Source organism: Mchenga conophoros, linkage group LG3, assembly GCF_057382185.1.
Source record: "Mchenga conophoros isolate Kocher_MC1m ecotype Shallow Benthic linkage group LG3, M_conophoros_male_GT1.1, whole genome shotgun sequence".
In the NCBI taxonomy this organism is placed as follows: domain Eukaryota; kingdom Metazoa; phylum Chordata; class Actinopteri; order Cichliformes; family Cichlidae; genus Mchenga; species Mchenga conophoros.
The window spans coordinates 48,616,577-48,641,773 of record NC_140528.1 but is presented as its reverse complement, the minus strand read 5'-3'; the positions used below and the strand labels follow the sequence as shown (position 1 = coordinate 48,641,773).

General features: G+C 40.9%; 1 long non-coding RNA gene across 1 annotated transcript; it reads left to right on the top strand.

Annotated features, from left to right (window-relative positions):
• Nucleotides 1–511, top strand: LOC146579133 (uncharacterized). Its single transcript, XR_014890420.1, has 3 exons — nt 1–81; nt 155–325; nt 405–511. It is a non-coding gene; the product is annotated as an uncharacterized LOC146579133 (long non-coding RNA).
• Nucleotides 512–25,197: the final 24,686 nt, after the last annotated feature.

The following is a 25,197-nucleotide window of genomic DNA, read 5'->3' as shown; positions in this document are numbered from 1 at the left end:
ACCACCTGTGAGCAATCGTGCCAGCGGTATATCAGACCTGCGCTCTCAACCACTCATCGCCTGAGTATCTGCTATTCCCATGTTAGTTCAGTGGAGCATCCTAAGCCTTGTCTTAACGCCGTGTGATGACTGACCTGTCTTTTCTTGTCCTCAGCGATAGCACCCGGAGTGGAGATCTTGTTCCCCTCGCTCCCGTCCTCCTGGACCTGGGCCGCCAGCTGCTCACACAACGTGGCCTGCCGGCCCACTGCTCACCTGCCTGCCTCCCCACGCCTCGACCGCTTCCGGGTTTTCCGCTCCACCTGTCCCCTCCATCTGAAACCAAGTAAGGCAATTCAATTCAACTGCGGAGGATTATTGGTTGTCTGCTGGATCCCTCTGATCGTGATCTCCTCTTGTTCCAGTGCCCCGGCCCCTACCTAGTCCTGTTTCTACCTCCCCGCTGTCCCCGCTGTTCAGCCGTCTCCTAGAGGTGTCTAGGTCGCCCTCATTATCACAGACGAATCCTACGCGCCACTAGTGTGGTGGCGTCGCTTTGTGTTTCACCTTTGTTTTCCTGTGGGCGGAAATAAATCATTTGTTTTCTGTCACCTCGCTTCCGGGTTGGTTTCTGCGCCTGTGTCCATCCCTGTTCCCTCGTGCCGTTGAGCCGTGACACAGATGTTAATATATGAAAGCACTGATGTTGTGTGCTGTTCAAGGTCCTGATGTTCGAACACGCTCCAGTCCGTGTTTTCAAAACAGTCCTGCAGCTGATGTGATGCACCTTCTGGCCAGGTTTTCACAGTTTTTGTGACTGGTGGGGGGGGGGGGCTCTTCTCCTAATGGGAGTGTATGCAGGGATCAACAGCATGGACATGTGGTCTGACAAACCTACACTCAAAAAAATGAACTCAGCCTATCTCTGCTTTTACTAAAGTAGATTTTGTTGTTTGTTCTTAATAAACTCGATTTTGCAAAAATTCTTAAAGTGTTTGTGCAAATTTAATGAAATGTTGTTACTTTTTGTTGTTACACAAAGTCATTGAACTGTGTCAACGTAACATTGTTGAGTAAATTCACAGGTTTGTCCCTCTGCACATACTGCTGCGTGCAGAGCCCGCCTAAGTAAGGGCCAATGCGCATGCGCACCACCCTCTTTCTCAAGCTTGCTTTTTCTTCGCCATGTGGACTGATTCAGCCGCATTTTTGTCCAAAAATCAGGTAAGAAGTCATTTTTCTTGTAAAGCCCGTCTACATATATATGTTCACACGTCAGTTAATGTCGCAAGTGCTACTAAGAAAAGAGTACAGGCAGGGTTTTGCCCGGTAAAGGTTTGCTAACGTGGACTTGCTGCACGTGAGTTTCCAAATGATTTTGGAGGGGACTCCATTGCAATAGCAAAGCTCTGTTTTCAGCCCAAATGTAGTGTAGCGCTAGCGTCGGTATGCGTCGGTACAGGCAGCGCATTCGGTCCGGCACGCACTTTCGCGCCGAGTTTATACTCGGACGCCTGACTGCGTTGCACTTTAGCCAACAACAGTGGAGAAGCGCTCCTCGCTAGCAGACAGGTTAGGGTGTATTTTCTGTCTAATATTTCAGCTTACGTTTTGATGTAGCTTGCAGAAAGCATTTAGTAAGCTGGTGTAAGATGAACTGCATTAATGTTGTACAATGTCCATGGGATTTCTCACTCGACTTTTAATGTCAGATTACACACACATTTACACAATATGCAGTGGTGATGATGTAGATCAATAAATTCATTGTTGTAGCATACAATATTAAAAATAAAACTGATTAATATGAAACATTAACAATGTGCAAATTATTTAGTTTTTTCAGGGACAGTGTAATGAAAATGTCTTTTGTGCTTCTCCCCCAGATACGTTGATGTGGCAGTGCAAATTGTGCAAAAAAGTGGTGTCATCAAGAGCTCTGTTATTAAAACACTACAGGTTAGTTCATAGTAGACAGCAGTATCCATGTGCCTACTCTGATTGTGTCTGTGTTTTCAAAACATGGAATGCTCTACATAGCCACTTAAGCAGATCACATACCCAAAGAACTCTAGACAAGTCTGTGAGTTTGGCAACATTTAATTGCCATTTGTGTTCCTGCTGCAACAAAGCTTCAGAGCAGGAGTATTTTTCTCACATTAACAACCATCTAAAATGTAACGAGACTGTGCATTGCATGTTTGAGGGTTGTTCTTTCAAAACAAATATCTATGGTACATTCAAGTCTCATCGAAATAGGAAACACAATCCTTATACCTTAAAAGACTTTAAAATCGGTATTGCTAACACTATTGTAGGCCAAACATCAGCTGATGACAGTACAGACACTATTGTAGAAGAGGACATAAGTGCAAATATTGATCACGATACAACTACAAGTGAGACTGAAGATTTGGCAAATGTAATAGAACTTAATTTTGCATCTCTTTTACTTAAGTTGGAAAACTATTTTCATGTTCCCAGCATAGCAATTGACGAGTTGCTTTCAGAATTGCACTACCTGATAAGCTGTGCATCAGTGCCTTTGACAAATCAAGTAATTGTAGACATACTCAAGAATCATAACCTTTGTCTAGACCAGCCTGATATTGAAGAACTGACAAAGGCAGTTTCTTTTAACCCTTTGTTAAAAGCCATAGAAAAGGACAGCACACTTGCCACTGCCTTCAAACGCAGACAGTATTACAGAAAACATTTTGAAGTAATTGATCCAATTGAATACATTCTCGACTCCCAAAGCAAGAGGACCTTTCAGTATATTCCTATTCTAAAATCATTACAGCAGATATTTAAACAAGAAAACATACTGAACAAATTTGTCACTAGCCACAATCAGAATCCTTTTGTAAATAAGGAAAAGTATACATCATATAAAGATGGTCTACATTTTCAAAATAATGAGTTTTTCTCAGGCGGTGAACTAAGAATCTCTATTTGTCTTTATGTTGATGATTTCGAAATTTGCAATCCATTGGGGACATCACGGAAAAAGCATAAACTTTGCTCAGTTTACTGGATTTTAGGTAACTTGCCACCAGGTAGTCATTCATCCCTCTCTTCTATTTATTTGGCTCTCTTGTGCAAAAGTGAGGACCTTAGGACCTTTGGCTTTCCAAAAATATTTGAGCCACTTTTGCAAGACCTTGTCATTTTAGAGCAGCAGGGAGTGTTCATTGACAATTTAGGGGTCAACTTTAAAGGCACTGTCCAATATGTAGTGGCAGACAGCCTCGGAGCTCATGGATTGGCCGGTTTTGTGGAAAGTTTTTCTGGAGATTACTTTTGCAGGTTTTGTACTGCTACACGCTCAGAGATTGAATCAAAAGCTACAAATAGTGACTTTTCTCTGAGAACTGAGGAGCTCCATCGTGTACACATAGCAACTGCACGTGAGACAGGGGTAGCTTGTTGTGGTGTGAAAAGCTCGTGTGTCTTGGCAGACAGTCTGTCTTTCTTCAAGGTCACTGCAGGTTTCCCCCGTGATCTTGCACATGACCTTTTTGAAGGTATTGTGCCTTTTGAGATAGCTGAGTGCCTTCGAATACTAATAGGCAAGAAGTACATCACTTTTGAAAATCTAAATAGACTTGTTCAGTCATTTCCCTACAAAGGAGGGGATCAGACTAATCGCCCTCAGAAATTGCCTCACAATTTTCTTAGTAAAAAAACTGTTGGTGGCAATGCACATGAAAATTGGTGTTTACTAAGACTTCTGCCACTTATTATTGGACAACACATACCTGAAAACGAACCAGCTTGGGGACTTCTACTAGATTTGAAGGATATTGTTGAGCTTGTTGTGTGTCCTGTTCATAACAGTGACTCAGTTGCATACCTGGAGAGTAAGATTTTAGACCACCATCAAAGGTACAAAGAAGTATGCCCAGATAGAAGACCATTGCCAAAACATCACTTTCTGGCTCATTATCCCTCAATAATTCGCCATTTTGGTCCACTTGCCTTATTATGGACAATCAGATTCGAGGCAAAGCACACATTTTTTAAAAAAGTTGCTAGACACACAAACTGCTTCAAAAACATAACCCTGTCTTTGTCAACCAAACACCAGCTCATGATTGGCCATTACATGCATTCATCAGGCTGTAGCAAAGCCACTTTTGAGGTTTCACGAGTCTCGGCAGTCCCAGTTGAACTTCTCAAACGTGAAATTGCACATTGTCTTGCTGAAAAGTACCCTGACACAGCTGTAGTTAGCCTTGCCCAGAGTGTGTCTGTTGCGGGCATCTACTACAGGAAGGGCATGTTAATAGTACATGGATCACTGGGGGGTCTGCCAGAGTTTGCTGAAATCCTGCAGATGTGTATTTTGGCAGATTCGTTGGTGTTTATAGTAAAAAAACTGAGCTCGTGGTACACTGAACACTATGGATCCTTCAAAATTGACCCATCTCCAAAGGAAATTTCTCTTGTTGCACATCAGGATCTGGTGGATTGTTATCCACTTTGTGACTACCAAGTCGGAGCTTCTCGCATTGTTACATTAAAGAGATACATACACTGTTCAGGTAATTTTAATGTCCATGTTGCCGATTTAATTTTTGTGCTGTATAGCAGTTCTTCTCAAAGTTTGGTTCTTAAAAATAGTTGGACCAGAACTTAAATCTACTCGGATATGTTTCAAGCCTTGTAAAAATACTAGAAAAAAAATTGTGCTGCAAAATTCTGAATACCACTAAAAAAATACCTGCTTCACCATTGTAACATGTACTGAAGTTTGGGAACCACCTGCTCATGTTCTTGCACTTATTTTTTAGAGTAACAGTTGGAGATTGGGACATCAGAAATGACAGCCCCAACAAAGCTTCTGATAATCCTGGGGGAGAACAACGCACTCAAGTTAACCCTTCCTTTGGGGATACCAAAGAATGTTAACGAGCTCAAAGCGGAGATTCTGAACATTTATTTATTTATTTATTCTTTGGAGGAATGATTGTCATTATTTATTTATTCTTTCTATTTATTTATTCAAATTTATTCTTTGTCCTTTTCATGATAGTGTTGTCACAGTAATAAAGTTTTAAGTTGATTTGGATACTTCATAAAAAAAATTGCCAGAATTAAAAGCGGTTTTTACAGGACCGTAGCGTTTCCAAAACGGGATTTGCCGCGGCTCCCTGGGGAGAATTTTGGCATTTACAGTAGAAAAGCTGAAGCTAGAATAAACTGCCATCAGGCACCTTTCAAACCAAGACGGGATAAAGGGAGGTCTCTGAGCCCCCCCCCCCGCCCGCATGTGACGTACAGGGTCACGTATTCAGCGTCAATTGCAGCGACCATGGTAAACAGACAGTAGTTTTAGCTTGGAGCTCACCTGTTGTCTCTCCCGCTCCACGCTCCGCTCTGCGAGTGTTTTTACCACTCAATTGAACCGCTGGCTGTCTCTCACTGTCCCTAAACAGACGAGCAATCTGTCTTCTTAACGGCCAAAAGAACGTAGTATCACTGCGTCCGTCCAGTTGATCATAAACAAGCTGAGCAGCCCATGGTCTGCCTGTGTTATTTACTTCTGCTGTCAACCGAGGCAGCGCGCTGCTCTGGCTCCACTACGGGGGACTTCCCTCTGTGACAAGAACGCTTGATGTGCGTTCAGCGAACAAAGGTGAGGGACTCAAGCGGCAATATTACTACGAGGCAAAACGTATCAGAATCGAGTTTTATCACTTTTCACCTTTGCGCCTTGCCGCATTTACGCGGCTCACAGATTCGGATTTATCACTCTGTAATGATGCGATGGTCTGTCTTATAAAATCAGCTCAAAAGTAAAGCTATTGCACCAACATGCTTTACCTTACAAACAGTTTTGAATCTGGTACTTGTTGGTGTTGTCTGTAATATTCAGATTGTGGTCCTGGATGTCCTCTGCTGTTGGTTGTTTTGTGCCGGGATCACACCGTGCGTTTTTTCGGCCGTCGCACACGGCTGCCCATGCCACACTCTTAGGACTCTAGAGACGTGACACACTGTGCAACACACGAGTTCAGTGACCCAAACTCAAGCAGAGACATGGAAAACATGCAGAACAGTGGGCCCTGAGGACCAGGGTTATGGGAAACCCTGGCTTAGTACTACAACTGTTTTTTCATTTGTCCTTGCAAAACCTCCTGTTCAAGTCCTCCAAACACACCCACGTCACCCCGCTTCTCTTCCAGCGTCACTGGCTGCTGGTTAACTTCAAGGTTCATTTCAAGATCCTGGTTCTGGTCCTTAGGGCCTTACATGGACAAGCACCATCATACAATGGAGATCTTCTCAGTCCCAACACCCCCAGCAGGTCCCTGAGGTCCAGTGATCAAAGCCTGGTAGTGCACAACAGTCTAAAGACCAAAAGTGACAGATCATTGCTGCTGTGACCCCCAAACTCTGGAACTCTCCTCCTAAGCCTTAGATCAGTGGACTCAGTGGTTTACTTTAAAAAAAAAATCCTCTGTTAAGGCTGGCTTTGGTGTGACCTCTTGTTCATCCTCTTCCTCACTGGATTCTTCATGCTGCTGTTTTTGGTCGGGTTTCTGGTTTTTTTTGGGATCCTGTGGTTACCTTTTTTTGCTCGTCACATTTTTTCAAATGATAATGTTCCTTCTTTCCTTAATTTTTTTTATTTTAAATTTTGTTGTTCTTCTGTAGTGTGTCATGGACTTTTTTTCTCAAAGCATTATATACATTTATTTTGCTGAAGTTAACTGAAAATGTCTTTAAAGTTTAGCTAAGTCAAATTTGCTTTTATGTTTTACAGAACGACACAGTTGCAATGAGAAGAGTGTGTACGCTGAAAGGACTTGCAGTCTACCTCAATGAAGATCCGAACAGCTTGATCAAAGAATATCAGGCAAGTAATCAAATAGAAACAATTTCCAGTAATAAAAATTTAACTGACGGTAATTTTTCCTCACACACATTCACTAGATTATAACAAAAAGTTAAAATTAGAACATTATTGGAGATATAAAAGCACAAGCTTATGTGGGAGTGACCCTTGCCATTACAGTTGGGGTGTAATGTGGGCTGAGTGTACTGTCTTTCTGCTTTGTTGTTCTGCCGTGTAATCTAGATGATGGACCAACACCTCTCATCTCGCTCTGAGCTGTCTACTGTTTTGCAGCTTAAAGGGATATTCCACCCCAAAGTGAAAATTGGTCTATTACCATATTACCCAGCGTAAGATAAGTGAGAAAAAATAATTTTGTAACCAGTGCAATAATTCTCCTGATCCGGCAGCAGTCTATTTGCTTTTGCCTAGCATTTAAAAAATGGAGTGAATGGGAACTATAAGCATTTTGGTTGCAAATGACTCTTTAATGGTACGAATTATTCCTGGTGAGCTCAATAATCATGTCGACTTTAAATGAAAAGTAATAAGTAACTTGAAGGATTTGGAGGAGTAGATTTAGACTTGGGAATACATTATGGTTACCACATACAACACTGTAAGCCGCCGCTGCATGGTGCATGGATATTCGAATATGTGTTTATTTATGGAAACCAGAGGCTTTTTCAACCACTGTTGTTGTATCCAAGTGCTATGCCATGGATTACAGGGTGCTTTGGCGTAACCGTAATGTAGGCCCAAGTCTAAATCGCCTCCTCCTGCAAATCCGTCGTGTTACTTTTTACTTTTCATTTGCAGTCGACATGATTATTGAGCTCACCAGGAACAATGGGTATAAGATCAGAAATGTACTGTGCTGGTTACAAAATGCTTTTTTCTCACTTATCTAACTCTTGGCAATATGGTAATAGACAAATTTCCACTTTGGGTGGAATATCCCTTTAATTGATAAGAAACCCTGCAACTTGTATTATTATGTTTATTTATTTATTTATTTTTTTAGGATGTGGACTTCCATGAGGCCGAAAGTGAAATGGAGAAGACGCTCATTGGCATCTACGTCATCAAACCAGAAGGAGAGCGTGACCTTGACCCGGCAGAAGACATTGGTATCATAATTGAGGGTGTCGCTGTGCTCAGAGATCTTCCTGATGTTGCCACTGCTGTTGTGTTGTTGTTCGGCCTGATCTACACTTTAAACATGAGCTACCCATCCAACCTCAGGTATACTTTTGAGTTTTTTCAGAAAGTACTGATGGGACTTGATGCTAAGAAGCTATCAAACAAAGTTCAAGTGCTCAGAAACAAACTCCTTGAATAAAGAGGAGGAAGCGGGAGGCCCTTATTGCTTAACTTAGTTTGAATGCTTTACGTTCAGGTATAGTTAAGTTGTTCATAAACACTTTTTTTCATTGTCAGTACTGTTTCTTGGGAACATTCACCAGTTTTAGAGAACAATAATGTTCATTTGCATTTTAGCAAAATACTGTTACTTAAAAAATTGGTGTTGCACTTCTTCTACTGCTACTTGACAACATACAGAAAATGACAGACATTTTAAAACGTTTTAGCAGTTAGGCCGCTGTGATTTGATATTTCAAAGAATGTGACATTTGGCAGCTGTCTGCAACTTGGGATGTAACCATAACTTGAAAAACTGAGTAGCACTGTTTTAGAGTACAGTTTTTGAACAAAACAGCCAATTTTCACTGTTTTAAATGAGTTTAGTTTGCTCTTTCATGCTTATCAGTGTTTGAAAATAATTCCTGAAACGTCTTGTAAAATGTAGGATTTTTTTTTGATAATTTGGATGCTTTCTGGACCTGTTGAAAGACAAGTTGGTTAGCACTTCACTGATCTTTGAAGTAAAATATTGTTTTATGCACAAAGTATTTAGTTAAAGTTGTAACAAGTTGTCTGCATTGATTGCACTTTGTGTTAAGCTACGGCTCTACAGTCTTTTCGGTCTGTCAACAAGTATTTAATATGCACTGAATGTGCTTAGTAAAGACAGGACTTTGTTGGATCATTTTTTTTAATCATTTTAGTTTGACGACAAGTTGGTTAGCACTTTATACTGATCTACATTTTCTGCACAAAATATTCACTTGGAATTTGTAACAAGTTGCATTGATTGCACTTTGTGTTAAGCTGTTGTGCTTGGAAAAAAGTATTTTATATGCACTGAATGTGCTTATTAAAGGCAGGATTGTGTTTGATAATTTGGGTGCTGTCTTCATTTCTTCCTAAAAGATCTCCCTAAGATTTACTTAAAAATGTTATGTCAAGTGGTTCCACATAACTGCTTTAAGTAACTTTTAAGAAACTTTGCTATTTTGTATGGAAGTAACCAGTGTAAATGATTTATTTGTAATTGTATTGAATAGAAATTACTTAACATTTTTATGTAATTCAAAAGCAACAAAGTTATGTAGCAGCTACATAACAGTTTTACAAAGATACTACCTAACCAGGTTATGTCCTTCTAAAGCAGAAAAGTTATGTACCAGCTAAGTAACAGTATTACAAAGATATTGCCTAAACAAGTTATGTAGGCTTAAAGCAACAAAGATAAGTATCAGCTAAGCATTGCAATTAAGTTACATTTAGCCAATACACTTACGTAAATCTAACTTAACAGTATTGAGTTCAAACTAAGTAACAACATTTCTTAAAAGTTACTTAAAGCAGTTGTGTGGAACCACTTGACATAACTTTTTTAAGTAAATCTAATGTTTTATTTTTTTGAGTGTAGATATGGTAGAGGGGTTGCTCTGTAGCCTTTTTGGATGTTGCTGTAGGCTTTATCCAATGTGTTTTTCCCCCTCGTTGCACATTTAATATGCTGTTCAAATCTGGGGAATATTGACCTTAAATCAGCATGGTTGAAGTCCCCAGCTATAATGTGCACTGCGTTTGGATGAGAGTTCTGCTGGTTGCTTATTGTCTTGTGCAGCTCCTCCATGGCCGAGTTAGCATTAGCATCGGGTGGTACATACACGGCCATTACCATGACAACAGTAAACTCGCGAGGTATGTAGACGGGTCTGCACTTCACAGTCAAATATTCCAAATCTGGGGAATAGTGGCTGTCTACAGTCTTTGTGTTTTTGCACCAGCTGTCATTGGTGTAGATGCATAAACCCCCTCCTTTGATCTTTCCGGAGTGGCCGTTCCTGTCGTGACGGTGGACCGTGCGGCCTGCTAGCTCAATAGCTGAGTCCGGAATTGATGGCTGCAGCCAAGTCTCTGTGAGTAATATTATGCTGCTGTCCCGTACACACTTATTGACTGCAATTTGTAATCTCAGTTCGTCGATTTTGTTGGTTATGGACCTGACGTTGGAGAGGAAAATACTCGGAAGCGGTGGCTTAAATGGCTGTTTCTTTAGCTGTGCTAGTGGGCCCGCCTTGCAGCCACGCTTTTGGCTCCTTTGTTTACGTTTCCTCTTTGTCTTGCCGCTGGGAAGAACCAACCACGGAGACCCTGGAGCTCTTATTATGTCCTCTGGAATGCCGTGAAAGTGGAGGTAGTCCGATGTAATGCTCCTTGCACAGCATAATCCCAAACTCAGAAGGTCCTGACGACTGTAGGTGGACTCTACTCGATGTATAATGACAAAAAACACACACATCCACACAGATACACGTAGAAAAAGTAAAAAACAAAACACCGAACCGAATCTAGCTAAGTGTAAACAGCAGTAAATACTAAATATTGAATGTTGTTGTGCAGCACGCAGAACCGACAGCGCACAATGTGCTTCGAAGTAGCAGCCAAGAAAGGTGTAGTTTATGTCTACGAACAGTGAACACCCGTGTGCACACCTGTGTGGATCAGCGCGCTTGTATTCAAAAGGTTTCCCCATGTAACAGTCTGCTAGAGGCTGTAGAGGGCCTAGCCCCGTCCCCCAGGGCATGAAGCAGGCATGGAGGAGATCCAGGCTCCAGATATCCAGAGGCTCCAGAGTGCAAGAGCCCAAGGAGGACCACCGGAGGGGCATCCGTGCCACCCTCCTGGGAAGGGCTGAGGAGATCCCCAGACGAGGGGTCACCCAGTAGCCGCAGAGCAGAAGCCAGAGGGGGCTGCACCGGCATGCCCGCCAGCTCTGCCGGCAGCCAGCTGTGCCAGAGTGAACCAAGCTGCAGGCCCAGAGGCCGGATGCCCGAGGGCCCCCCCAGAAGAGGCCTGGTGCCAGGCCCCGCCAAGTAGCCACCGGGAGTGAGTGAGCTGGTACATACCTGAGCACCCAGCGCCGGACACCAAGAACCACCAATGCACCGACCCTTGAGGGCATCAGTCACCGGCAGGGAGTGTGGTGAGGGGAGATAGGCCTTGGAGGGCCTGGGAGTTCCCAGAGAGGTGGAGTCTAAGACTCGACCTGACATATAGACACAGACAAACAGGCACACACAGACACAAACATGCATTCCCACCCCATGCACACATATACAAACACTCAGCACTCACCCAACTTAAGGATAGACATAAATGGACATGTACACACAATCACACTCCCCAAATATACTCTATACCCCAGGTCCAGATACCCTCACCCCCAGAGGGGGGAAACGGCACCTAGACCCAAGAGATGTTACCCTTTCCCCCGTGGTGTAGGCAAGCAGACCGCCCCAGGCTCTGCAGGAGCAGGGAGGCCAATCGGACGGCCAACACCTCCTCCTAGCCCCCCGCCCCGATGGCCAGCAGAGAACGGGGGTGTGTGAAGACCCTATACCTCCTTCTTGTCATGGTCCTGGGTCGGTGACCCAGCGCTTTAAGTTTATTATTATCATTTTCCAATTTATTATCATGATTATTATTATTGTTTGAGTTCTACGTGTTATATTCGGTCTGCTTCTGAGTCTGCGACTGTATCTGTCTGTCTATGGTGTCACTTCATCTGTTTGTGAATCTGTCTGTTTAGTTCAATGTCTTGTTTGGTTCCATGTGTCTGAGTTTCCTGTTTTATTGTGAAGGTCTGTGTCGTATGTGAGTGTGCTCAGTTTACGTTTCCCCTGTCTCGTCAGCTGTGATTTCTCCCAGGTGTGTTACCCTCCTGTCTCTCATCCCTTGATTACTGTCATCTGTGTATTTAAGCCCTGTGTTTCTCTGTGTCAGGGTCACGTCGTACCCTCAACTTGCTGTGTGTTTGTAATGTCCTGTCCTCCAGCACCTCGGTTTAGAGTTTTGTTTTTGTAAGTTTTATTTCGTGAATCATTCCTCCAGCAATAAAGCCGCGTTTTCAGTTTATTCCCATCTCCAAGAGTCCTGCAATTTTGGGTCCACCACTTCTGCTTGCCTGCCACACAGCCAAGCATGACAGAACGACGCGACTGTTCCCTGGTGAACTTGATGTTTTTATCCACAGCATTAATGTGCGCACTTCTTGTGTCTCAAGACACAAGAAGTGGAATGTGTCATGAGACACTTCTTGTGTCTCAAGACACAAGAAGTGGAATCCTTCACTGCGCACATTAACGCTGTGGATAAAAACATCAAGTTCACCAGGGAAGACACAAAGGATAACTGTTTGCCTTTCCTGGACTGCGCTGTGCACATTGAAGAGGTTTATCGGAAGCCCACACACACGGAGCAGTACCTCCTCTTTGACTCCCATCACCCTCTGGAACACAAACTTGGAGTAATCAGGACCCTACACCACCGGGCAGAACATGTTCCCTCTAAGCCTGAAGGAAAAAAGAAGGAACACACACATGTAAAGGAAGCACTCAAAACGTGCGGCTATCCTAAATGGGCGTTCTTAAAGTCAGCAAAGAGGCACAGAAAAGAAGACCAGACACCAGCGAGGGAGGATAAGAAAGACAGACGCAACAACATTGTCATCCCCTATGTAGCCGGTGTATCAGAAAAACTCAGGAGAGTTTTCTCCAAGCATGACATCCCAGTGCATTTCAGACCCAGCAACACGCTCAGACAAAAACTGGTTCACCCAAAAGACAAAACGCCAAAACACAGACTATGTGGTGTATGCTGTACAGTGCAGCGAGGAATGCCCAGACCTCTACATTGGAGAGACCAAACAGCCACTTCACAAGCGCATGGCACAACACAGAAGAGCCACCTCCACAGGACAAGACTCATCTGTCAATCTGCATCTTAAGGATAAAGGACACTCTTCGAGGATGCCAATGTTCACATTTTGGACAGAGAGGACAGATGGTTTGAAAGAGGAGTGAAAGAAGCCATCTATGTCCACTGTGAGCGACCATCTTTGAACAGAAGCGGTGGTTTACGACACCAACTCTCTGCCATCTATAATCCAGTTTTGAGATCCCTCCCCAGATGCCTGAACGATCACTCACATCCTGGGCCATCTGATCTCAGGAATTCGCATGATAAGGTGGGGTCAGGTTTCACAATGAACTCACCCGAAACTCTGGCTGATTGGGACCAACACCCAGTTTCACACCTTGGCTCAGGCGATTAGAGGATCATCATGGGGTCCATTTGTCCCTCTGTGGGGGGATACTCCCACTAGGTTTATATCTGGGACTCTCCACCATTTGACCTTAGAACTGAAGAAGCTTCTCGGATGAGAGATGAAACGTCTTCAAGCAACTTAAAGAAGTCCAGACGCTTTTCTTTGCAAGCTCCTTTGACTACGATGACCTGGATGACTGAGAACCTTCACAGACCTTCAAACAAGTGCATTGCACCAGGAAAAGGTGTTTGTAGAATTAAAAATGTAAAAAGTAATGACCATTTTATATTTATGAAAAAACCCTTATGCAGAAAAAGTAGCAAAGATACAAATCCAAAAAACATAACACATGGACACTTTTGGCCATGAACAAGCTGAGGGTTTTTTTTTTTTTTTTTTTAACAAACCCAGAGTGTTAAAAAACACTTAGAGCCATGTTTATTTCTCAGCAGCATCAATAGTGACAAAAATGCAATTTAGTTTTTGCTGTCAAAGTCGATTTAACTGAAGTTACGTGTTTCCGGTTACTGTGGAGGTCGCAATATCCACTCCCCAGTGGCTGCAGCCAGGTACTCTTGGCAGGGACAGCTGAAGAAGCCATGCTGCTAGCGAGTCTGCTACAAGCTAAGCTAATCTAGCGAAACCCTTCAGACACTGAACACAATGTTCAGTATGAGAAGTGTTTTTTATCTAACTTGCACTCTTTTGTATTTGCTCTGTCTGATGTCATTGATGGTGTCACTGAACCTTACCTGAGCAGGTGGTATTCAGAATGTAGGAAGATTCATCTGAATATGTACAGTCCCTCAGAGCATATCCAGAATTAGCATAGTAAACTCCGATCCACCACACAGATCTCTTTGTGGACTCATATTGTTTTTCTACATTAACAACAGAGCCACAGTCCAGATGTTTACAGAAGACAGCTGCTACTTTCGCAGTAACAACATAGAATGAGCCAATGACTGGTCTCCATTCTCCCAGATGTTTCAGCTCCAGTATACCTGCACAGTGACTGGCTCCTCCCACCAACCTGACATCACCAGGCTCTGAACAGAAAGCATAGAGTCATCAGTAATAGTGGTGAATTTCCCTCTGAAAACATTAAAGTCAAACATTGCTGCTGCTTCTGTGGGTTTTTTTTCCATCTGAGTTCTCTGTTTACCTATTGAAATATCTTCTCCTTCAGGCTGGACTCCTGATAACAAAAATCAGAGAAAATCCATCAGTATGAAGCAAGATTTGGATTGGAGCTCAGCTGTGGATAAAAACTCTTAGAATATGAAAAAAAAGTTTTCCATAAATCAGACTGAGGCAGATTCACGTTGTACTGTTCATCAGACATCATGCTGACACAGGAGAGCATGCTCACCATACTCGGTAGGTTAATTGGTGATTTTAAATGGTTTTTTGAGTGTTTCATGTTTGTCTTGCAATTAATAGATAGCCTGTGTGGACAAGAGATATTTTATTTTGTATTCTTATGGTGACATTTTATAATCATAACTATCATTGATTAATCATTTATCATTGTTGAATCTGATGACAGCATGATCTTTGTTTTATATCTATGATAATCTGAGTAGAATCTTTACTCAGTCTCAAATGATATCTATCATTGTATCTCATCACCACCTCTCGAAACTGAGGGTCCAGTTGGGCCTCCTGCATACACAAACATGCACATACAGAGTTATGTAAAAACACGCACGTTCACATACACACTTCTTAAGTGAAGGGAGGTCGTCTCGGGACAGCCTCTGGTGGACTCACAGTTTCACAAAATGCACATCAGAACACACACTTGTTTTTCTCTAAAAGTATCATCTGATGTCTATATAAGGAGAACTTTTGGAATTGTGGGGAAATTGATATCATTTCCAGTAAGGTCTAACTGTGTGACGTCATCAGGGTAATATAAGAATGAAAAAGCATCCGCCCTGCGGAGAATGTCTTGCAAGTTTTTCTTCCCACACTTCTGCGCAGTGTGTGTAATAAAATCACCATTTTTGACACCTTACCTGGACTCAGCCTGCTTTCTTCTCCTACGCAAATCGAACGAATTTCAACACCTGTTAAGAAAAAAAAACTCTCAAGAAAAAACTCTTCAAGTGTCACTTAAGTTTATTTATATGTTAACAACAACATTCATCCACAGGTGCCGAGACCCTAAAACAGCAGGGAGAACCCCAAACATCATATGATCCCTATCAGCAGCACGTGGATCCAGAACTTTCAAAAAAGTTCATGGAGGTCCTCAAAGCTTTCAGATCGTTGTTTGTCATTCACTTTATCTGTTCTTGTTTCTAGTTAAATCTTTGATCATCATTTCATTCATTTCTATCTATGCTTTTTGTCACGATCTGGCTGGGGCAGACCGTATGTGTTGCAGAGGTGGACTCAAACGCAGACCAAAACGTGGTGTGGATTAACAAAACAAGCCGTTTATTGAGACTAGCAACGAGGGTACAAAATAAGAGGGCATCGGTGAAAACTAAACAATAACCTAAACTGGGTGAACTAATAACAAAACATGAAAAACCTTAACCATAGTGAACTGACATGGGTACCTGGAGACGAGACATGGATGAGCAGACAACCTGACAACGAATGACTGAAAGCACGCGGACTAAATACACACCGGAGGATAATGAGGGAAGTGGGAACACATGGGGAAACAGCTGACACACATGAACATAACGACGTGACAAGGGGAGCGTAACAGTAACAACATAGAACCTAGGGACACAGGAACCCTTCAAAATAAAACAGGAAATCTAATGAAACGCAGACCTAACAACATAAGACAAATAGATAAGAAACACATGAAGCGAAGGGCAAGGGAGACTTCACAGGGTATGACAATACAAGGGGGAACTGATAAACAGATGCACATAGGAAACATAATAAGCTAGAACATACACTAACAGCATCAAAAGAACTGAAACTCAAAACACTGGGTCATAAGACCCAGGACCGTGACACTTTTATCATTAAAAAAAATCAGCTTTATTCTTGTTGGTGTCTTTCTGGATTCAAACCAAGTTCCGAATTTTTACAGCAGATAACCCCTTTAAAAATATTCTGCAGTAGATCAAAAACAGAAGAAAACAATGAATCAGCACATGCACATTACCTGATGCTGCTGAAGTGAAGCAGAGCAAAGTTACAGCGGTTTTATTAGAGACACAGCTAAGCATTTTGCAATTTGGCATAATTTTTAAGTTCAAATTTCTTTGGTATTGAATAGCAGAAACGAGGCTTTAATGTCAGAGGCAGACAGCACTGAATACAACAGTAGACTGGTGTGTAATAAGCAGAGAATAATGCAGAAAACAGATTTTGATGGTAAACTGGTCTCTTAGTACACTGAGAAAGAGAGAGAAAGAGCTGTGCAGAAAATGTGATTTTATTGTGGTGGAAGCAAAAGAGCAAAAGTAAGAGGTAATTAATGATGACGTTTCTCAAATTTGAAGTGTAATTTTGATCTTCTGTTGCTGTTGATTCAATGAATCTTGGTCGGAGCAATGAAACCTGCAGCTTCAGAATCTGTGAAATGTCATCTTTCAGTCCCGATGGTGTGTGTACAAATTCCCTGCTGACTCAGCCTCAGGATGGCTAGAGGCAAGAATCAAGTGCACCCAAGTGAGTGCATCAGTGATCATGTGCGCATCACGCAGAGGGAGAGTGAGAGACGAAAGGCGCAGCAGCAGAGCATGGCAGTAGTAACGCAGTTTGTGTGATTCCTTGTGCGTTAATGAAACTGTAAGTGTTATTACCTTTGACGTGTTAACTGGTATGATATTAATTATAGTTTTTTGTGCATTCTAAAGCCAAAGTTATGCCTCGGTACACTGATATCGCGTTAGTAGGTTTACTTAATTATTTAATTAATTTGTACTAAGTTAATACCAGTGGCCAGAATCTCCTCCAATGATTACATCCCGCAGTTAAAGGATTTTCTGTTGTTTGTTGTTTAGTTTATCTGTTGTTAGCTTGCCACATGCTTGTAGCAACTGGGAAGATATGTGCTATTTAACCAACTTCTGGTCTTACGGCGACGCCTTGTGGACATTGTGAAATATTGCTCTGTCTGAGTAGATCATGTGTTCTGATTGTTTCTTAGTTATCTTTGACCCTGCTAATTATAGTATTACCTGTTTCTATTTACAGACAACCATGCTTATAGTCACCTATACTGCATCTGCCACAATTATGAGTTCACATCTGGCTGCATCACAGTTGGATTTATCATGGCAAGCCCTTCTGTAACCAGTTTAATTAAAGACAGTCAACTAAACTCCTGGACTGCTGCAGTCTTTCTGACCGAAGACTTAGGCCAGATTTGTATACCCAGCACTTCCAGTACGTAAATATTCTACAGCGTGTACGTGAACGATCCATGCTCTGTTTACATTTTTATGCAGAATCCATACACCAGCTCTCACTTGCTGTTTCAGCTGTTTGGTGGTTGTTGAAATAGTTTTGTGAGCTTTAACTTGAGATTTCTGTCTCTCTCTCTTTTTTTCCCCAAAAATACATAAATACATAAATGTATTTCTGGCAAAATACATTTATGTTTAAAAATCGATTCAGGATTTAATGAATCAATATCACTCAAGCTAAAATCAATAGATCTTTTAAAATAGATTTTTTAAACCCATCCCTAAAGCAAAGGTGTTAAGAAATACATCACCTGTAATTAATCTCTGTCTTTCTCTCGTCTATATACCAGAAATAATTTGAATAAGATATTTATATATTATTAATATATTTATGTGATATTAATTTGGATTGCACTTTTGACTCCAGTGTTTAAGTCTATTGGTTTTCACAATCTGCAGCAAAAAAAAAAACAATTAGAGAGAGGGTGTTGTTTTGCACATGGACTGTAATTAATTATATCAAAAACATTAATTTTGTCATTACAAATCTCTCTGCTTTATAAAAATGTGAAGCCTGGCAGTATTTGGAACCAGCAGGTACACCACCTTTTGAGACTGGTGTGAAGAAAAACCAAAACTTGTCATGGTCACGTGACCTGGGTGTTTTGAACTGCACTTCAAAATATCTGTGCTTCAGAAGCTCAACACATCCCTACGTTCTTCCAACATGTGGAAAATACAACAGCACAGAACATCTAGTCTATAACCCAAAAAAGAGAAAAGTGAGAACAAAAGACTACAGCAGCAAAGCAGGACATGTTCCAACCTCACACAGAACAAATCAAATCAGGCAATCGGGAAATGAAGAAGCACAGCAAACAAGAGAAAGGTGAATAGATCACTGGAAACAGAGACGATGAATATCTGGAATCAGCGGGGGGGGAAAGGAGTGGATACTTAAGGGGGACTTCTTCCTGAAACAGAAAAGCTCTTTTACTCACTTCCTCCGATACAAAAGGAGGATTAATGAGGATTTTTGTGAAAGAGATTTTTTCACCTTTCTGTGATGACCTGTTTGGATGTCCGGCAACCTCCAGTGATTTAAACTGTTTGTACTGCTGGTTGCTGTGGTTTTCGGCCCGAGACCTCAGATCGTAATTACTTATAGAGCTGACTCAGGCCCAGGGGTTGTATTATTAATATTCTTGCTTTTTTTAAAAATAAAAAGTGATAAAGTCTTCAGAAAGATGACTTAATCCAACAGCAGCTCTGAAAGGATGGCACCAGGGCAGTTTGTTAAGTCATAAAACATGAAATGAAGACATGAATGTAAACAGATGAAAAACTGCTTTTGACTGACAAAGTGCAGTTTTTCCTTTCCTTCTATGATCTGTGTGCCGTGGTGATATTGGTGTGTGAGCCAATCAGAGCTGATAATCTTACCTGAGCTCCACGGAAGGAGCAGCAGCAGCAGCAGGTTTTCCATGTCCAGGTCAACGTCTCTCTGCTCTGATCGACACATGTGCTCTGCTCGCTGTATATCTGCAACACAAAGGCGCGCGGGGGGGGGGGGGGGGGGGGGGGGGGGTATCCCTTCTCTCTGTCGGATTTTGGCTCCACTGTGAGCAGCTTTAACCGTTGATATCACAGCAAGGTCTTTAATAATATTTTAGTGTCACTGATAACAGCTGGATTTTTTTTTTTAAAGCAGCTTAGCTCCAATAAATGTATCAGAGCCATCATGATTATCGGAACACGAGAGTCCAGTGATCAGCTATGTTGCCTCACAGCAAAAAGTTCCTGAGTCTGATTGCAATATCTGGTCTTTCTGTGTGGAGTTTTTATGTTCTCCCCGTGTCAGTGTGGGTTCTGATTCCTGATTCCTCCCACAGTCCAAAGATATGCAGTTAGTGGGGATAGGTTAACTAGTGATTCTAATATGAGGGTGACTGGTTTTCGGTGTCTATGTGTTAGCCCTGTGACTGACTGGCATTGTGGCAAACTGATGAAACCCTCTGCAGGTTAATGCAGGATAAACAGATTAGTTTGCTGCACTGTGATGAGTTTAAAGTAAAGAACAGTGTGTGACTGCTGCACAGTGGTCATCTAATATAAAGACAGCATGAACAGTGTACTGTGAGTGTGGAGGATGGACATCAACCAGGACACCTCATGAAACATAAGCTCACATCTGGTTGATTTCAGGTGTTTACATCCACAGAAAGCAGCAGGTCAGCTAATCCCAGCCTGTACACTAAGAAAATCTACTGGAGCTCTCTATAGGAATTATTGTGAGATTGAGTCTTTCCCGACACTGAGCCATTACAACAGAAATTCTCAGAAATTCTAAAATTCTCGCTACTTTGATAAAATCAGAAGCCACATAACAGTTTGTAGATCTATGGTTGAATTTCCATGGTAAACAGGATGGACTGAGCTCTTCTTATCAGATTGATGCTGTCAGTTTCCTCTTCGTTTCTGCTGTATGTGATAACATCAGAGGACTGAGTTCTGGCTGCAGCTTATCATCAAACGTTCTGTTCAATATTCACTTTTATCAGTTTCTCTTAAAATCATTCAGCTGGTAACTTAATACTACAGTCACATTAGTCCTATGTTAGAGAGGCAGCTGTGCAGGCCTTCGTCAAGAGGCTACCTGCTAATTGCTAAAATACTCAAAAAATAATTAAACCTTGTGTGCAAATTTATATTTATATTTATTTATATTTAAAGTGTGGCGCCAAATGAAGTGCTCGTTAAAGTGCTTTTAATTATGTGTAAAGGTTCTCCTAGTGCTGCCATTATCATAATCCTGGAAAGGATTTTAGAGAATCTTACTTATTTGTAGCAAACTACAAATAAGTAAGATTCTCTAAATGTTACATAGTTTTGTATAAACTATGTAACATCGTTGACAAAGAAACAGAAGTTTAAAAATTGCAAAAATCTGTTTTTATAAATTCAACAAATTCTTTTTATAAAAATCTTCAAATTGACCAGAGAAGTAAAATCAATGATAATTAGTAAAACAGATAATCTGTTTTTGCCTGGTGTTAGATAATCTGAGATGACATGTGACTGCTTCATCAGCATTAAGGCCAGATTTATAAAGTGTGGCAAATCCAATCTACTGTCTAATCTATTGAGCTACTCACAAAAAACCTATAGCACAGAGGAAGTGAGCTTCTTTAAATAATGATCAGTAAAACTTGCAAAGAGTTACACAAATTAGTGAGACAAAAATAAGCAGACCTAACATGGGAGCTAGCAATCTACTAACAAAACTAATAGAGCCAATCAAAAGGTTCTGAAGAAAGGCTGAACATCTGTTTTCAGCTGTGCTTGGGTTAAACCTGACAATAAATACACTTAGCACAAAAAAAGGGGAATTTGTGTTTGGTTGATCATTTATTTGCCTTAACAATACTTTTTGGCAATAAATATTATACAGCCAGCAAGCCTGTTTATTTCCCCTTAAATGGCACCGCATCTGTGGGTTGAGCAGCAGAGTTGAGTCTGCCGATGCCTAACAACTTATTCTGCTATTGATTGTTGTTCTGAGAGGCAGTGTGATGGTGTAAGGCGGCATCTCCCTCAGTGCACAAACAACACTTGTCATCATTTGAGGCAATTTCAATGCAGTGAGATATCATGCAACAACTTTTCTTGTTTTTTGGACAATGTTTTGTATTGTTTTAACCTTTGAATTTAATCTTGATATCTGCTTATCTTGTATGTTTAGGTAATTTTTGTCTTCCACCTGCTAGTTTATTTGTATTTTATTACTGCTTTTACTGGATTTGTGAAACACTTTGGAGTACATCTGGTTTTAAATGTGCTATATAAATTTTTAATGTACAAAACATTACATTTTTTCAAAGTAAACCACTGGAAATGCCGTGCAATAAAGGGGCTACTACAGTATACGTAAATTCTGTTAAAAATGTTCTGTGTAGATTTCATGATGTGGATGACTGATTTATAATATGTTATATAATTTCATGAATATTTATAGTTTGTGTTAAAATGTCTTTATTTGAAATGTACATGTGTGAAGTGTAAGAGCTATTATCTTGTGAGAATACCCCTAACAAGAGTAAATTAGATTTTTCATGGACTGTGAGGGAGCAGATGTCTCTCATGAAGTGTGTTAAGCAAAAAGTTTAAATGAGAAAGCAACACAAGGACTTAAGCACCTCTTTTCAGGACAAGCAGTCAACCAGGTTGTCGTTTGAGAAATATTTTTATTTGTGTTTGGACTTAATATGTGTACTGTAAAGTTGCTAATTGGTTTGTAATGTTCACTCGTGACCAGTTCTCATGGCGTAGTGGCGTATCGGCGTGATGGTGAAGCTGAGGAGAGAAAGCTCAAGTAATAAACGCCTGTTTCAAAGAACCAACCTGTGTCTGTGTTGTCGTGAAGAGAGCTACACTAAACATCAGTTTTGTAAACAAATTTACTGTATATTTCGCGCGCCCCCCACCCCTTTTTTTTTTACTATTGAGTTTTGTTTCAAACAGTTTTCTAAATATTTTCTCTAAGGATTGCATAAAGTCCAACTTTATTTAGAATTACATTCAAATTTATTCTTAATGTTATCAAAACTACTTTATGCGCGTGTGCATGTGTGCGTGTGTGTGTGTGCATGCTGAAATTATGCTTGGGGGTTTGTTGAATTTTTGCAACAGAATATGTAGATATTAAAAGGCATGTGACTCACTTGAGTGGTCACATGCCCAAGCTGAGAGGGAGTTTTTTCGTTTTTCTGTCACTGCACAGAAAAAACAAAGATGTATAAAAGTCATTGATACTGTTAATTATTGCCATACATCTAACCTCCATCATGGTTAGAAAATAAATCAGATGGCATGTTTTATTTGGAAAAAAAATGGGGTTTTATGATTTTTTCCATTTATGAGTTCCTAGGATTATGTGATATAACTTGTATTTAAAGGGTTAAAATTCTGAATTTGAATGAAATTTTGATTTTCATGAACAGCACTGATGCTAATCTAAAAAATCAAGTCAAAAAAAGTGGAAATTTTTCTTAATATATATGAATTTTATAGCAGTTTGTAAACATAAACAAGGGGTGGCCATTTTTGGCCACGAACAAGCTGAGAGGGAGTTTGTATGTTTTTGCTCTCCCTGCACAAAAATAACAATGCATTATAATCAATGTTGATGTGAATCAATTACATACACTCAACAAAAATATAAACGCAACACCTTTGTTACGGCTCCCATTCCCCATGGGATGGACGTAGAGACCTAAAATTCATTCCAGATACACAATATAACCATCCCTCCCAAACAGTGGTCACAAATCAGTCCAAATGTGTGGTAGTGGGCACATCTGCTATATTGAGATAATCCATCCCACCTCACAGGTGTGCCACATCAGGATGCTGATCTGACATCATGAGTAGTGCACAGGTGTACCTCAGACTGCCCACAACAAAAGGCCACCCTGGAATGTGTTCACTCTCCACCTTATCTGTAAATGTAAGACAACAAGAGGCCAACGACCCAGTGGATGCAGAGTGGGGGTCTCAGTGTTTTTAATATGTTAACTCTGTTTTCTCTGTTGTGCAGAGGAATTTGGTGTAGCTTGGGTGAGATTACTTTTATAACCGGCAGGAAGTCACGTACAGAGAGACACACACACAGTGCTTTGACTGTTACCACGCACCCACACCGACATACACACTCACTCACATAGACACACGGGTACTCGCACACACAGGCACTCACGTGCTCGTGCATACACACACAGACACAGAGTTTGCAGCACACCATGGGGGTTTTATGATGGGGTCGCTTCTATAAAGCTGTGTTTCACAGACAAAGGAATGAAGATCTGCAGAGGGACACCGGCCTGGCACGTCTCCCCTTCGAGAAGATGCATGCTTAAATGAAGATGAATAAAGATGAATAAAGGTTTTTGTGAAATGACTACTGAGTTCCGGTGCCGTTTCTGGATCCTTCAAGGAATAAAAAAGAACCTGAGTGAAACTGATTTTGCAACACTATACAGAGAGCAAATATACAGATGAACTACAGACAAATGCACAGATATAAAGATGAGCTGTATAGCATACAGATGTTCCATATTGATATCAAGATGGGCAGATATAAAAATGTACTATGAACAAATACACAGATGTGCTACATATATACAGATGTATCGATGTGTGGGAAACTGATCTACAAAGTGCTATGACTAGAACTGAAGAAGCTTCTCGGATGAGAGGTGAAACGTCTTCAAGCAACTTAAACAAGTGTTTTTTTCTTTCCAAGCTCCTTAGACTTCTTTATTTACTGTTTTTGCGCTGTCCTTAGAAAACAGTTAAAAAAATTTAAAAAAACAAAACCCACACACAAAAAAACGTTACGACGATGACAGTATTTTAAAATAAAGCATTGCTTATATAATTTTTATCATAATTCTGGATTTACTGGCCTGTAATTACAATTTAAAAACTTTGAAGTACGAACTTTCAACATGGGCTGAAATAGAGACTGAGGGTGGCTGCAGCTTGTTGTTGTGTCAGCTTAAATGTCAGTCATGTGATTTAGAGGTGCAGCGTGTCCGTGGACCCCAGAGGGTTAATAACACTCACATTCATTCCATTTCCAGAGTGTAACAACCAACCACCTGTGTGAAATCTGAAATTCCCATGGTGTTGTTCAAAATGTGCTCTGGCACAATCATAAGCATCGCTTGCTACAGAAAACAAGAAAAAAGCCGGTTTGAGCTATGGGCTCAACCATTTGTTAATGGTGGAGGGGGGTAACACTATGCAATATATCCAGTTTTAGCATTTATATTCGCTAACTATGGTCAAAGTGTTAATGCTATCCTTTTTTAATAAACAACACTGTCATATGCAAAACTAGGGTGGCACTTGGGGTGGCAAGAGATTATTTTAGGGTGGCACTTGCCATCCCATGCCACCCTTCTAGATCCGCCCCTGGGTGGCAAACATTTATTTCCCGTCTTGTCACATTGTTGCTCTGATGATTTTTAACTGCTATGTTTTTATTTTACTGTAGATAAAGTTTTCTCTCTTTTCTTTTTTTATCTATTTTTGTCACAAGCCGTAGGAAGGACTTAGATGCAGATGGAAATAATAAAGATCAGTTCCTTTATTTTACTTTCCACGTGCGATACATACAAGTGTGGGAAGAGGGGTCCGAGGTCACCAGGGTTCACAAAGGGAGGCGAAAACCCTGGCACGGGGGACCATGACAGTTTTCCTTTCACACGTTATTTTTCTCTACATATAGGAAATCTTGTTACTCACTGTCACAATGTTGTGTGTCATGAGCGTCCCCTGCTCTGTTTCAGTTTTTGTTGTTTCCTGGGTTTTTTTGTAAGGTCTGTCACCTCTTAAAACTTTAGACATGAAAGTCAGTATGATTTCCTCCTGGGCTTTAGAATGGTAACACATCCTTTATCATCTAATTTTTCTCATTTATCTCATTTTTAAAATGAATTCATCTCAAATGCTGTAAGAAATTT